We start from the raw sequence: 12,178 nt of genomic DNA, 5'->3' as shown, positions 1-12,178 counted from the left end.
TAAAATTTAAAAATCACCTATATCCCAAGTAGTATTACACGTCTCTCTCTCACTCTCTCTTTCGTACAAATGTGCGCACACAGGCACACAGACAGACACACACACACACACACAAAATTATAACTGCTTTCTAGCTGCTTTTTTCACTTTCTTGACTTGTGTTCATGTTATCAAGTAATCAATTCCAAAGTAATTTTTCTAACTTCCACATCTGTAGTTAGATATCTAAGTGGTCTCCCCATTCTCATGTGGGAAACTGATGTATTCACCTGACCTTTAACCACTCTTGGCCAACCACTTTCACTTTATTGAGTTGGATTACTCTAGTGTGTCCCCACCTCCGACATTGTTTCCCCACCCTCAGGGGCAGAGTGATTGTATACAAACAGAGATCTGTTCAAAAACCTTTAAATTTAGAATAAAATTCAAACTCCTCATCATCGGCCCCTGCAGCATTGTGTCTGCTTACCTCTCTCTCACCTCTCCTGTTGCCCATCCTTGTGCTCAGTTTCTGTGTTTCTGCCACCTGACCACTTAACTTCTCAGACACATCTGGATATTTTCCACCCCAGGGCCCTCACATGGATCACTCTTCTGCCTTGAATGCCACATTCTCCTACTTTTCCCTCTGTTGACTTCTGATCTTTCATTTCTTGCTCTTAACAGCTTTTGAGAAGCTACTTTCCTGATCACTCAAGTAGCTCCCCTTCCTCTATCCTGCACCCACTTATGACAACTTTAAATAGATATTTACATGCAGGCTTATTTATTTTCTTACTCCTCCACTACTAGTCTACAAGCTTTGCACATTTAGGGATTTTGCCTGTTTTATTCATCAATGCATACCCAGATTAGTATAGAGGTTGGCACATGGTGAATTTTCAAAATACAGAGTACACTGAAGATATTAAGGGTGCTATCTGCACCAATATCATCAGAATCACCTGGAAACTTGTTAAAATTACAAATTCTCAGGCCTCAACTGGAGCTACTGTTATCAGAAGCTCTGGGGGGGTGGAGTCCAGTTGTGCGTTTTTTTTTAACCACCCCTATAAGTAATTCTGACATTCAGTAGTTATACAACCACAGTTGTAAGGTATATTTTGTTTAAAGTTGATGAAGCCAGAATTTCTTAGAATGTGAGATTTGAACCTTAAATATCACTGATTTTAGCCTCTCATTTTACTGAAAGAAAAGTCCAAGGTTAATTTTATTTTATATTTTAATTTAATAATTAGTGATAATTCTCTTATAAATTTACTTTTATAAAAGTGAAACATACATATTTCTTATGAATATTAAGTATGACTATGCAGCACATACTTTTCCCTTGAAAAGTTTTCAAATATAAAGAACTTTTATACTGATAGCTGAATATGTATTAATTTAGCTAAAATTAGATAGAAGTATGGAAAAATTCCATTTCGTATTTCTCTCAAGATGGTTCAAACAATGAATAGGTCTAGATAACTTATCAGACACTATTTCTCTGTGATAAATTTTGCCCATATTGATTTTGATTATGCTATTAAGGGGGAAGCAATAGTTTCCTATGACATGTCCCAGGAAATAAAGCTGGTTCAGTAAAGCAATGTAGTATCAGAGAGTTACAAAAAAAGCTAGATTAATTTTCTTCAAATTGGACTTCAGATTGGATCCAAAACCCCTGAGATATCTGACCTTGGTTAAGTGGATAAAGTGTGATGCTGAATACCATGTGATAAAACATGTATCCACAGGAAGAATAAAAATCATGAAGCAAATGTAAATACTCCACAAAACTAAAACAAATAAAAGTAAGAAGGACACAAAATACTGGTTGAGTTTCCATATGAAATGATATTGTACTAGGTGCTGTTTCTTAGACTATCTTATATTATTCTCTCTCCACCAATTTTTATTTACTTTTATTTTTTATTTAAATCATAGGTTCTCTAGTTTATCTAATGAAGACACAAAGTCCAGCCCTTCTCTATAGAATATTCTGTGATGAAGTATAAATGATGTTTTTTTATTGGGTTCTCAATATAGTAAACATTTTAAAATATTATATGTGAGCTTTAAATACCCACTTAGTGGAAGTAATTTACAGAGAATATATTTGAGTAGATCTTTCCTCATCACTGACCTTTATATTTTAAATATTATATGAGAAATCATTTAAGTACTTATTTTTTGTAAAGTTTTTAATTTTATTTTTTGTAAAGAAAAGAACACTTATTTCTGTATCAGTGATTATCTGTGCTACATTATCTACTCTTTAATGTAGATGTAGAAATGGGAATTCTCCAAATGGAAGCATTTGACATTTTTAAACAAAGAAACAAAAAAGAACTGAGTCTAAATTAACTTTCTTATTACCTTTAAAACTGTGAGAAAATAAAGACAACAGGTTGAAAACATTTTGTTCCCTAGCTTATATCACAGTGAATTTCGTAGCTGATGTAATTTATTTATTTTAACATTTAACACTATGAGACATGCTCCTTTAAATTCAGATGTTTCTCTCAGACTTTATATTTTGATAAAAATCAGCTAAAAATCTTGTATAAAATTATTCTTAAGAAAAATTAAAAAAAGTTAAAGGTAAATATATTTTATATATTTTTGAATAAAAATTATTTTAGAGTAGATGTGAATAGTTCAGTGAAAGCAATACGTACATTTAAAAGCAGACAAAACTTCAGAGAGGTGACATTTGGTTTACATGCAAGATAAACATATTTTAAAAATAACACATTTAGATCATACTGTTTTTACTTTAAAACATATACTTAGTATTTTGAAATAACAGAGACATTCATTTCCAATTCTGAAATCAATATTAAATTTTCTCTATTGGCTTCTCTACATATGTTTAAGAAAACAGAAAAATAGTATAGAATTCCTAGATTGATGCACTTTTAAACATACCACAGTCAGAATTCTGAGTTCAGCTGCATTTGGAATCCCTCATTGCTGACAAGAGAGTCTCAAATGACAATCTTCTTTAAAGCACTCTTCAGTGTGACAACTGAAAGTTCTCCCTTCCACCAACTGCTTTTTCCATTAGCTAGAATGTTACATTCTTAATGCTACACAAAGCATTTGACTGGAGGGTTTTCAGCCTACTCTTAAATGTCTGAGTTTGAATAATCACCTTTTTTAAGATAACTCATCTATTTGTAAGAACATCCGTATTGCTTTTTTTTAATTAATTTCATTTTAGGAGTTGGTTATAGGGTGCAGTAGGGGGCTGCCTTCACATGTCATTGGTTAATGTCTATGCATGAATCACCTAAGTGGCATTTAGTCGTATATGTCAGTGACATTTTTATTTTACTGTCAATTATTAATAATCTATTTATGTGTCATTTGAACGAGCTGGGCAGATTACCACAAAAGGTGGGAGGTGTGTTTCACTCTGAATAATATTGGTCTGGTGAACTAGGTAACATTATTCGGATAGCTGAATGGAGTTCACCAGGATTTCCTATAATTTTTTTCTGCTTTTAAAAGAAATTGCTTCATTTTCTTATTCACTGGAGAAAGGTATAATAGAAAGCTTCCTGGTTTCTGAAAAATGCTGTATGTTAAACTTGACATTGCATTATATTGGCTCTGAGCTGCACATAATGATATGATTGTAATCTGAGAGCACAGGAATTAACAGTCACCTAAAAGTAAACAAGCAAATACAATTGAATACTTTTGTCTCCATTTAGTTTACATCCACATAAGAGATGCAACAGAGGACTACATTTATTTCTGTTAAGAAAGCCTCTGCAGGGCAGCTTATAATTGGGACTAACAGGACACTGAACCTAAGATGTAGCCACTTAATGTATATGGTCTTGAGTTAATAAGCATGCTTTAAAATTGATTTTCCAGCAGGCTTGAGAAATACAAAAAATAACTTCACACAATGTTTGCCATCCTTACATAACAAATGTTATATTACTCTAATTTGCAGGTTTAAATTGTCTATGGCATGGATGAATCTGGAGAACATCATTCTCAGCAAACTGACAGAAGAACAGAAAATGAAATACCGCATATTCTCACTCCTAGGTGGGTGATGAAAAATGAGAACACATGGACACAGGGATGGGAGTACTAAACACTGAGGTCTATTGGGGGGAAAAGGGGCAGGCCAGCGGGGGCAGGGAGCTGGGGAGGGATAGCCTGGGGAGAAATGCCAAATGTGGGTGAAGGGGAGAAAGGAAGCAAAACACACTGCCATGTGTGTACCTATGCAACTGTCTTGCATGTTCTGCACATGTACCCCAAAACCTAAAATGCAATACAAAATTAAAAAAAAAATTGTCTATGGCATAAAGGGATTAATGAAATCCAGTGGGGGTCCAAGACTGAAACACTCCTCTGGAATCCTGGTTTGCATCATGCAAGAAGTCAACCACCACAACAAACCCATAATAATTAGTTTTTTAAAACAGAAACGTCAGAAATTATTAAATACACACAACAGTGCTTTATTCGGTGGGTATTTTCTTCTCCACAGTAAAAACTGCTCAAAATATTTATATTTTGATTGAGTCTTTGGTGAGATTAAGAAGGCTGTGTGCCAAAATAAATGGAGAAGATGACATGGAGAGATGATGGGCTATAAGCCACAAGGAAGAGACAAGTGCTTTAAAATAAATCAGGATCTAACTAAGCACAGGGACCTCAATTTTATATTTTCTTAAGTATAAAGCATTAAAGAAAAAAGCACAATATTCATGCTCCCTAATAAACATGATAATTTTCCAATAATGTGAACATGACCCCTAACTACCCAATTCACTTGTCTCGTGGCTTCTACAGTCCCTTGCACACACCTCCATTATGTGCAGTGTAGTACAGTGCTTGACAGGGTTGTCCCTGTGTATAATTCCTGCCTCCTTCTCACCAGCTATGTGATAAATGGAAAGTTATTTCACCATCTAAGCCTCATTTCCTCAGCTATGAAGTGGGGTTAAAAATAGATCTTACCTTTTAGAGTCATTATGGTGATAAAAAAGTCGAAGTTATCATCAAAATCCCTGTAAGATCCCTAATGTTAGTTGTTGTAATCATTTAATATTATTATTATTATTGAAACTTCCAATCCAGTGTTCAAAGCCTGGAGGGCTTGGAATGTGAGAGATTAAGGGGATATATTTCAGTGTGCTCAAACAACATGGTTTCTGATCTGTCTTCTCTGGCCACTTTTATGTCTGAACAACTAGAGAACTGTTTTGATTTGAGCCTGTCATTGATTGAATGTTTAAATATCAAGTAGAATAATCATCTGCACCATTTAACTGGTATGCCCATACATTAATTTATTGAATTTACTTTCACATCCCATCTACCTATGTATACTTTTTTTTGCAGAGAAGTTATTGTAGCTCTCATTTTAGAGCTAACATCCTCCAGGGAGGCTTACGAAATATACCTCCCAAAATGAATTCTTAAGTACTCATGGGAAAAACCAATAAATTGGTGATTTGAGAAACCTCTATGTGTTTAATTACTGAGACATTAGTGTCAGGAGAGGGGAAAACATCTTTGACATCTTGTCTGTTTCTTTGTATTGCATATGAAATAAGACTTCCTAAATAGACACATTTTTTTTGCCCTTATAGTCTTTCAGAGAACTAAAGGCATCTAACCCACAAATCCATCCCTCACCTAATTGCATTCTCTCAGGTAAAACGTCTCATGTCATGATTTCCTAGCCCTCTGCTGTAGATGTATTTCAGCTCTACACACAGATGTTGGCAGCTGTAGGAGCTTTTGTGGAGGGTTTTATTTTTTATTTTGTGGTGGTGGTATTGTTGTTGCTGTTGGTTATTTCCTATTTTGAGTGGTAAGCAGAGTTCCCATACTGTAATAGATTGAGTTGAAAATACTTAGTTTACTTATTATGTGATCGCAATAAATAGAAACCTAATTTTTTTACTACTTTTGCGGAGGTTTAGTGATGCTATATTTGTAAAAAATTATCTATTTTTACTTAGGGGTTTGTTGATACAGAATAAATTGCAAACAGGTCAATCTAGTTATAAGAGGTTGTGAGTTACCCACACAGTTATTACAGTTTAGAGCTGCCTTACTTCAGAGTAATGCTTTAGGGTTTTAGAAAGAGATAAATAATCTCTGCAAGTATATCTCCTATAATTAACTATTGAACTGGAGACAGAAAAGCCAAGAGTCTATAGTTAAAGAGAAATGCCACAATGCAGCTCTGGTTCCACCTAGCTCAGAGACTTGGACAAGAAATATTTCTCTTTAATCCTTATTTTCTTGTTTGTCAAAATGAGAATATTGCTACCTATTGTCATTAAATTATTGTGAGACTTAAATTAGATAATGAATGTAAAGTGCTTACCACAGCTTCTCGTGCATGAGTGATCAGTGCATATGAGGGCAAAGAAACTGAAATTCTACTTACAATGGTTATCAGGCTAAAAAAGGTGAAGTCCTGAATTGCTCTTGTCATGCCAGTGTAACAAAATGGAAAAACTGTTTGGGAAAAAAGACTATCTTATTTTAAATCCTGTCTGTTCTTTACTAGCTGTGTGAGATTGTAGAAAGGTAATGACATTATGATAATACTTATGGCTTAAATCTATGAATACTTAAGTTTCATATCCTTTGAATTTTGCCACCCAGTGTTAAAAACTATAAACATTTCTTATATATCATTCTAAATATTATCCCCGTGAAAACCAGCTAGATATTTTTATAGAATTGGCATCATACTGCAATATTGCTTTTTAACAACCACTTTCTTATTTTATTATTATACACTGTGATCATGTCCTAACCTTAAATAGTTTAGAGATTTTCAACATAGTACTGCCTTGTTGGAGGGCATTACTATTTTAAATGTTATTGTTTACTTTTAAATATGGAAGTGCTCCTCCCCCACCACAAATTACAATGTGAGAAACATTCTTAAACAGAATTATTTGGGATAACTTCTTGGCGTTTTTTTTCTGATTTTTGAGTAGGGTCTCCCTCTCTCAGGTTGGAGTGTAGTGGTACGACCACGGCTCAATGTAGCCTCCATCTCTCAGGCTCAAGTAATCCTCCCGACTCAGCCTCCATGCGTGGTTGGGACTACATGTGGGTGCCACCATACTTGGATGCTTTTTTATTTATATTTTTTATGGAAACAGGGTTTCACTGTGTATCTCAGGCTGGTTTCAAACTCCTGGGCTTAAGTAATCTGCCCTCCTCAGCCTACCAAAGTGCTGGGATTATAGGCATGAGCTATTACACTCAAAAACTTGGCCAACTTCTAACTGCATTATCTGCATAAATTCCTAGAACTAGGTCAAAGGGCAAAATACTTTAAGGTACTGAACCCTTGTTGTGACATTGTTTTCCAGAAAATTTGGCTCAATGTACATATCAACTAGCAAGGAATAAAAATGGTAGCTTATAGTTTATATCAGATTAGGTTTTGTTGTACTTTTAAACATTTTTTAATTTGGTTGAAAAAACATTTCTTAAATTTGTATTTCTGTAATTAGTAGTACAGCTGATTGTTATATATGTTAAAATTAAATTGCTTTTTAATTTATTTCATTCTTATATTTATAAATTATAATATCTTTGTGAATTAAGAATATTAGCCATTCTTCTGGCATGTATATATATTCCAGTATATGAGCTGATCACCACATCTTAAGCTTATTTCTTCTTAATTTTATCAGAATTTTGACACTGATATATTTATTATCTAAATAGTAAGTCTACCCATGTTTAATTTTATCATTGATTTGAAAAGGCCATTTTTCTATTCTGTTATTAGAAAAAAACATTTATATTTTTGTTTCACTTTGGTTTAAATATATTAAATTTGAGTGTACCTCTTTAGCTCTTCAATAATACATTTGTTATAAGATGTGAGACATCATCTAAGAATATGTTAACCCCTTACAAATAATTGACTACTTATTGTGAGAATATTTGCATATTTTGAATGATTAATATTTGTTTCCTGATGTGAAATGCTTCCTTTATTATAACATATATGTCACTATCTCACATGTACACACACACACACACACACGCACTCGAGTTTAAGCAATCTGCAGAAAATTTGAAGCAACTCTGTAAACTCTTGTACTAAATCTTTCAGAAAATGTACACTTAGCAATCAACTAATGTAGAACGAGTCCTTGCCATTTACTAAGAAAGGTTTCTGAGGGTCAAACTAAGTACTTAAATGGCACAAAAAAAGGGAGATTCCTCTTAGGATTCCAGGGAGGTTAATGCCCTCTTCAGTATTTCAGAGAATACAAAGACTCTGAAAATAGGACCAGACATCCTTTGGGCTGATGAAAACGTAGACTTCTTAATGTTAGGTGAGAAAATAAATTTAAAAACATGGACAAATAGATTAATACACCAGGATTATTTTCTGTGTAACCCATGTTTTACATGAAAATTAAATATTTATGATACTTAATTATATTATTAAATATAGATAAAAGGTTGCTTCAGGTTAAAGAAATATTAATATTTTCTATAGAAACTGACTATCCCAACAAAAAAGCAAATTTATTCTCTTAGTGTTTCATTTCATGTATAACCTTGTCCATTAAAGTAGCCACATAGAGCCAAGTTAGTCATTCATCTTGTAGTTTGTCATCACTATCTCACAATATCTGGACAAAAATAAGAAGTAGCACATTCAAAATGCTAAGTCCTATACACAATTTGAGGTAAAGAGCCATTTAGACAAATGAAATAGTTCCCAATATCCACATAAAAGGTACGCTGTTAAAGACTACAAAGGCTATCTCACCTTCTCCATCATATGACCAGTATCTCCAGTCCTACAGAAAATTATTTATAATGCCCATTGAGATAAAGATGAGCACCATCTGCCAATGCCAGTTGACACAGTCAAAGTGAATGGCCTTGTGATCTAATTTTAATGAACTTCTAAAATATTCATGTCCAGATTTTCTTTGTCCATAACCTCCTTCCTGTTTGATTTGGTACCTAATATCCTTTCAAAGGTGAAGTCACTGTAACTGAAAAATAGATTCATATTCCCAGACTCATTATTGGCAATATCTGTAGTCAATTTGGGCTTCCTAAGTGACAGTGTTGGTTCATGAAAAATCCCAGCTGAGTCCAAAAGAGCTACCCAGCTGAGCTTCACTAATGCTCACTACAGACGCCATAGATTCTTTACCACAGGCTTATTCCTGCTAGTGTAGATTAACTATAGATGATCCCTGTAAATTGCCCACATCTAGAGGCCTCAGCTGGTATGCAGGATTCTACATATGAAGAGAGGGATTCTAGTTCTTAGGATCAGATGGTTTGGCTGTAGGACCTCATTATCTTCAAATGTTATTCCCAGTGTTCTTCATATTCATGAAACAGGAAAAGGCAATATTTACCTAAACCATCTTAAAAAAGAATCCCCCTCATTTGCTCTAGAATTTTGCTTGCAGTCAGGCTAGGTCCTTTAGTCTATGGATTTTGGGGAATGTTCCTTGCCTTTTATTACAAAATGCTTCCTTAAATTGCTTAGCCACGTAGGGATGAAAAAGCCTTTTGTCAAGAGGTAAGAGAGAAAGTAAACTGGTCTTAAAGAAAACTTTATTATTATTATTATTATTATTATTATTGAAATGGAATCTTGATCTGTCACCAGGCTGGAGTGCAGTGGCACGATCTCCTATCACTGCAACCTCCGCCTCCCAGGTTCAAGCAATTCTCCTGCCTCAGCCTCCTGAGTAGCTGGGATTATAGATGCATGCCAGCTCACCTGGCTAATTTTTGTATTTTTAGTAGAGATGGGGTTTCACCATCTTGGCCAGGCTGATCTCGAACTTCTGACCTTGTGACCCACCTGCCTCGGCCTCCCAAAGTGCTGGGATTATAGGCATGAGCCACTGCATATACACAATGGAGTACTATTCAGCCATAAAAGAATGAGGCCCTGTCTCATTCAATGCTGCAAACGGAACTGGAGGTCATTATGCTCAGGGACATCAATCTGGCACAAAAAGACAAACTTTTCATGTTCTTATTTGTGAGAGCTAAAAATTAAAACAATCGAAGTCATAGAGATATAGAATAGAATGATTAACAGAGGCTGGGAAATGTAGGGCAAGGGGAGAGGGGATGATTAATGGGCACAAAAAGTATTTTGAAAGAAGGAATATGATCTAGTATCTGATTACACAATAGGGTGACTAGAGTCAATACTAATTTTACATCTTAAAAAAGTATAATTGGATTGTTTATAACACAAAGAATAAATGCCTGAGGTGATAGATACCTCATTTACCCCAATATAATTATTATATTCTATTCCTGTATCAAAATATCCCATATGCTTCATAAATATATATACTTACTCTGTACCCAGAAAAATTAAACATTTTTTAAAAATTGTATGTTTGTGACTGCGGTTAACTATCAACACATTTTAATTAATAGTAATCTTGGAATTTTACCCTGATTTAATGTTTTCACAAGGAAAGCCCTTTCAAAATAGAGTTTAAAAAACAATTTTAGAAAGTTTTAGATAGGTTGCTTAAATACATGTGATTTCAGTTATGCCATTTAAAATACACTTGGGCTCCATAAAATTAAATTGCTGCTATGAATATCCTGTGACAAACTCTGGGACAATTTTGCAAATCTTCCTAGAAATTGAGGAAGAATTAACTGTATATTAACAATCATTGGTATCAGCCAATGTGCTATCCTTTAATATTTACGGTTGTCTCAATTATCTCTTGCTGAGAGACAAATCATGCCCAAACAACTCTTTGGTTCATGATTCTGTGCACAGGCTGGGCTCAGCGGAGTAGCTCTTCTGGTCTCAGCTGAGAATTTTTCATAGGTCTGATTTTCCTAGCCTTTGCTGCTGGATTCTCTCACAACCCTCTCTCCCTCATTTGAGGCAACTATGCTTTTAGCCTCTGGTCCATGTGGTCTCTTCTCCTCAAGACTAGCTCTGACTTATTCACATGGTAAGAGGCAGAATCCCAAGATAAAGAATGGGAGTTCAAGATCTTTTGAGTTCAAGGCTCAGTGCTGGCATAATGTCACTTCTGCAACAATCTACTAACAAACACAAGGACCAAGACCTGTTCAATAAACTCTATCTCTTGATGGGAGGAGCTGCAAAATCTCATTGAAAATAGAATATATATAGGATAGAAAAGAGACAATTTTATGTCTACCAAAATGCCTTTGAAATATTTAAATATGACTTCTATTATAAATCTTGAGGCTAAACACAGATTTAAATCATTTTTAGTATTGCCTCTAATTTCTAGAATCTCATGTACTTCCCAATTGATATGCATGTCTGAATTCCTAAACTGTATCCCAGTCAGTACTTGGATAACAAAAGCTATTTACTGGTACCATACCAAGCTTTGTGCATTATAGTTTCACAATAAACAAAATATGTCTGATTAATTTATCAATATCTGTTCATTAGATTAGATATCAAAATTACAGATGCTCTTGATGTGTAAAATGTTGAATAACTGATGTATAAATCACATGCTAAAAATTTATGATTTGAAGCAAGATATTCTAAAGATACAATGCATTGTTCTGAAGAATTCTAAAGCAAACTGTAGTTACTTATAAATACATTATCTTACACGATCATTACAAGCAGTGCATATGTACCTGAAAAAAATTAAAATTTACTACCCCAACTCAACATCATTCAGAAAATATTTGCACAATAATTGAGAAGCCAAATGTTTAAACAGGTATAAGGTCTGTTTACACAATTCCCAGTAAACTAGTCAGATGTTTTTCTGGATTTCTTTCTTTGTTTTTTACATTTCACAACTCAACAGTGCTTCCTCATAAATTCAATATAAGACATCACCGTGGAGGACTTGGAGTTATTTCCTATTATTTTAGGGGATAGCTGATGGCAAACTTGTTAGAAAGCTTTATTTGTTTTTTGTAATTTAATGCTTGTCATTACTCATTGTGTAGTTCATATTAGAAGTTATTATCCCCCTTTGAGTTGGTGCCCTCTTTCTTTTGACTCTTCATAATTTTTTTATGGCATTTTAGGTTTTGGGGTACATGTGAAGAACATGCAAGATAGTTGCAAAGGTACACACATGGCAGTGTGATTTGCTGCCTTCCTCCCCTTCACCTGTATCTGGCATTTCTCCCTATGCTATCTCTCCCCAAC

The 12,178-nt window shown here is 34.3% G+C and overlaps 1 protein-coding gene across 6 annotated transcripts in view; it reads right to left on the bottom strand.

The window, feature by feature from the left end:
• The window catches only part of ANO3 (anoctamin 3), a 436,084-nt gene that overhangs the window by 151,470 nt on the left and 272,436 nt on the right, over positions 1-12,178 (bottom strand). For 2 of the 6 annotated variants that reach the window (XM_054242189.2, XM_035262274.3), the window contains exon 1: positions 2,914-3,015. The exons of the other annotated variants lie outside the window; for them this stretch is intronic. The gene's annotated coding sequence lies outside the window, so the exon portion shown is untranslated. Of the gene's footprint in view, positions 1-2,913; positions 3,016-12,178 lie in introns of those variants that run through there. 6 annotated transcript variants of the gene reach the window in all.

Source organism: Callithrix jacchus, chromosome 10 (genome assembly GCF_049354715.1).
Source record: "Callithrix jacchus isolate 240 chromosome 10, calJac240_pri, whole genome shotgun sequence".
NCBI classification, from domain to species: domain Eukaryota; kingdom Metazoa; phylum Chordata; class Mammalia; order Primates; family Cebidae; genus Callithrix; species Callithrix jacchus.
This window is presented reverse-complemented; position numbering and strand designations above follow the sequence as displayed.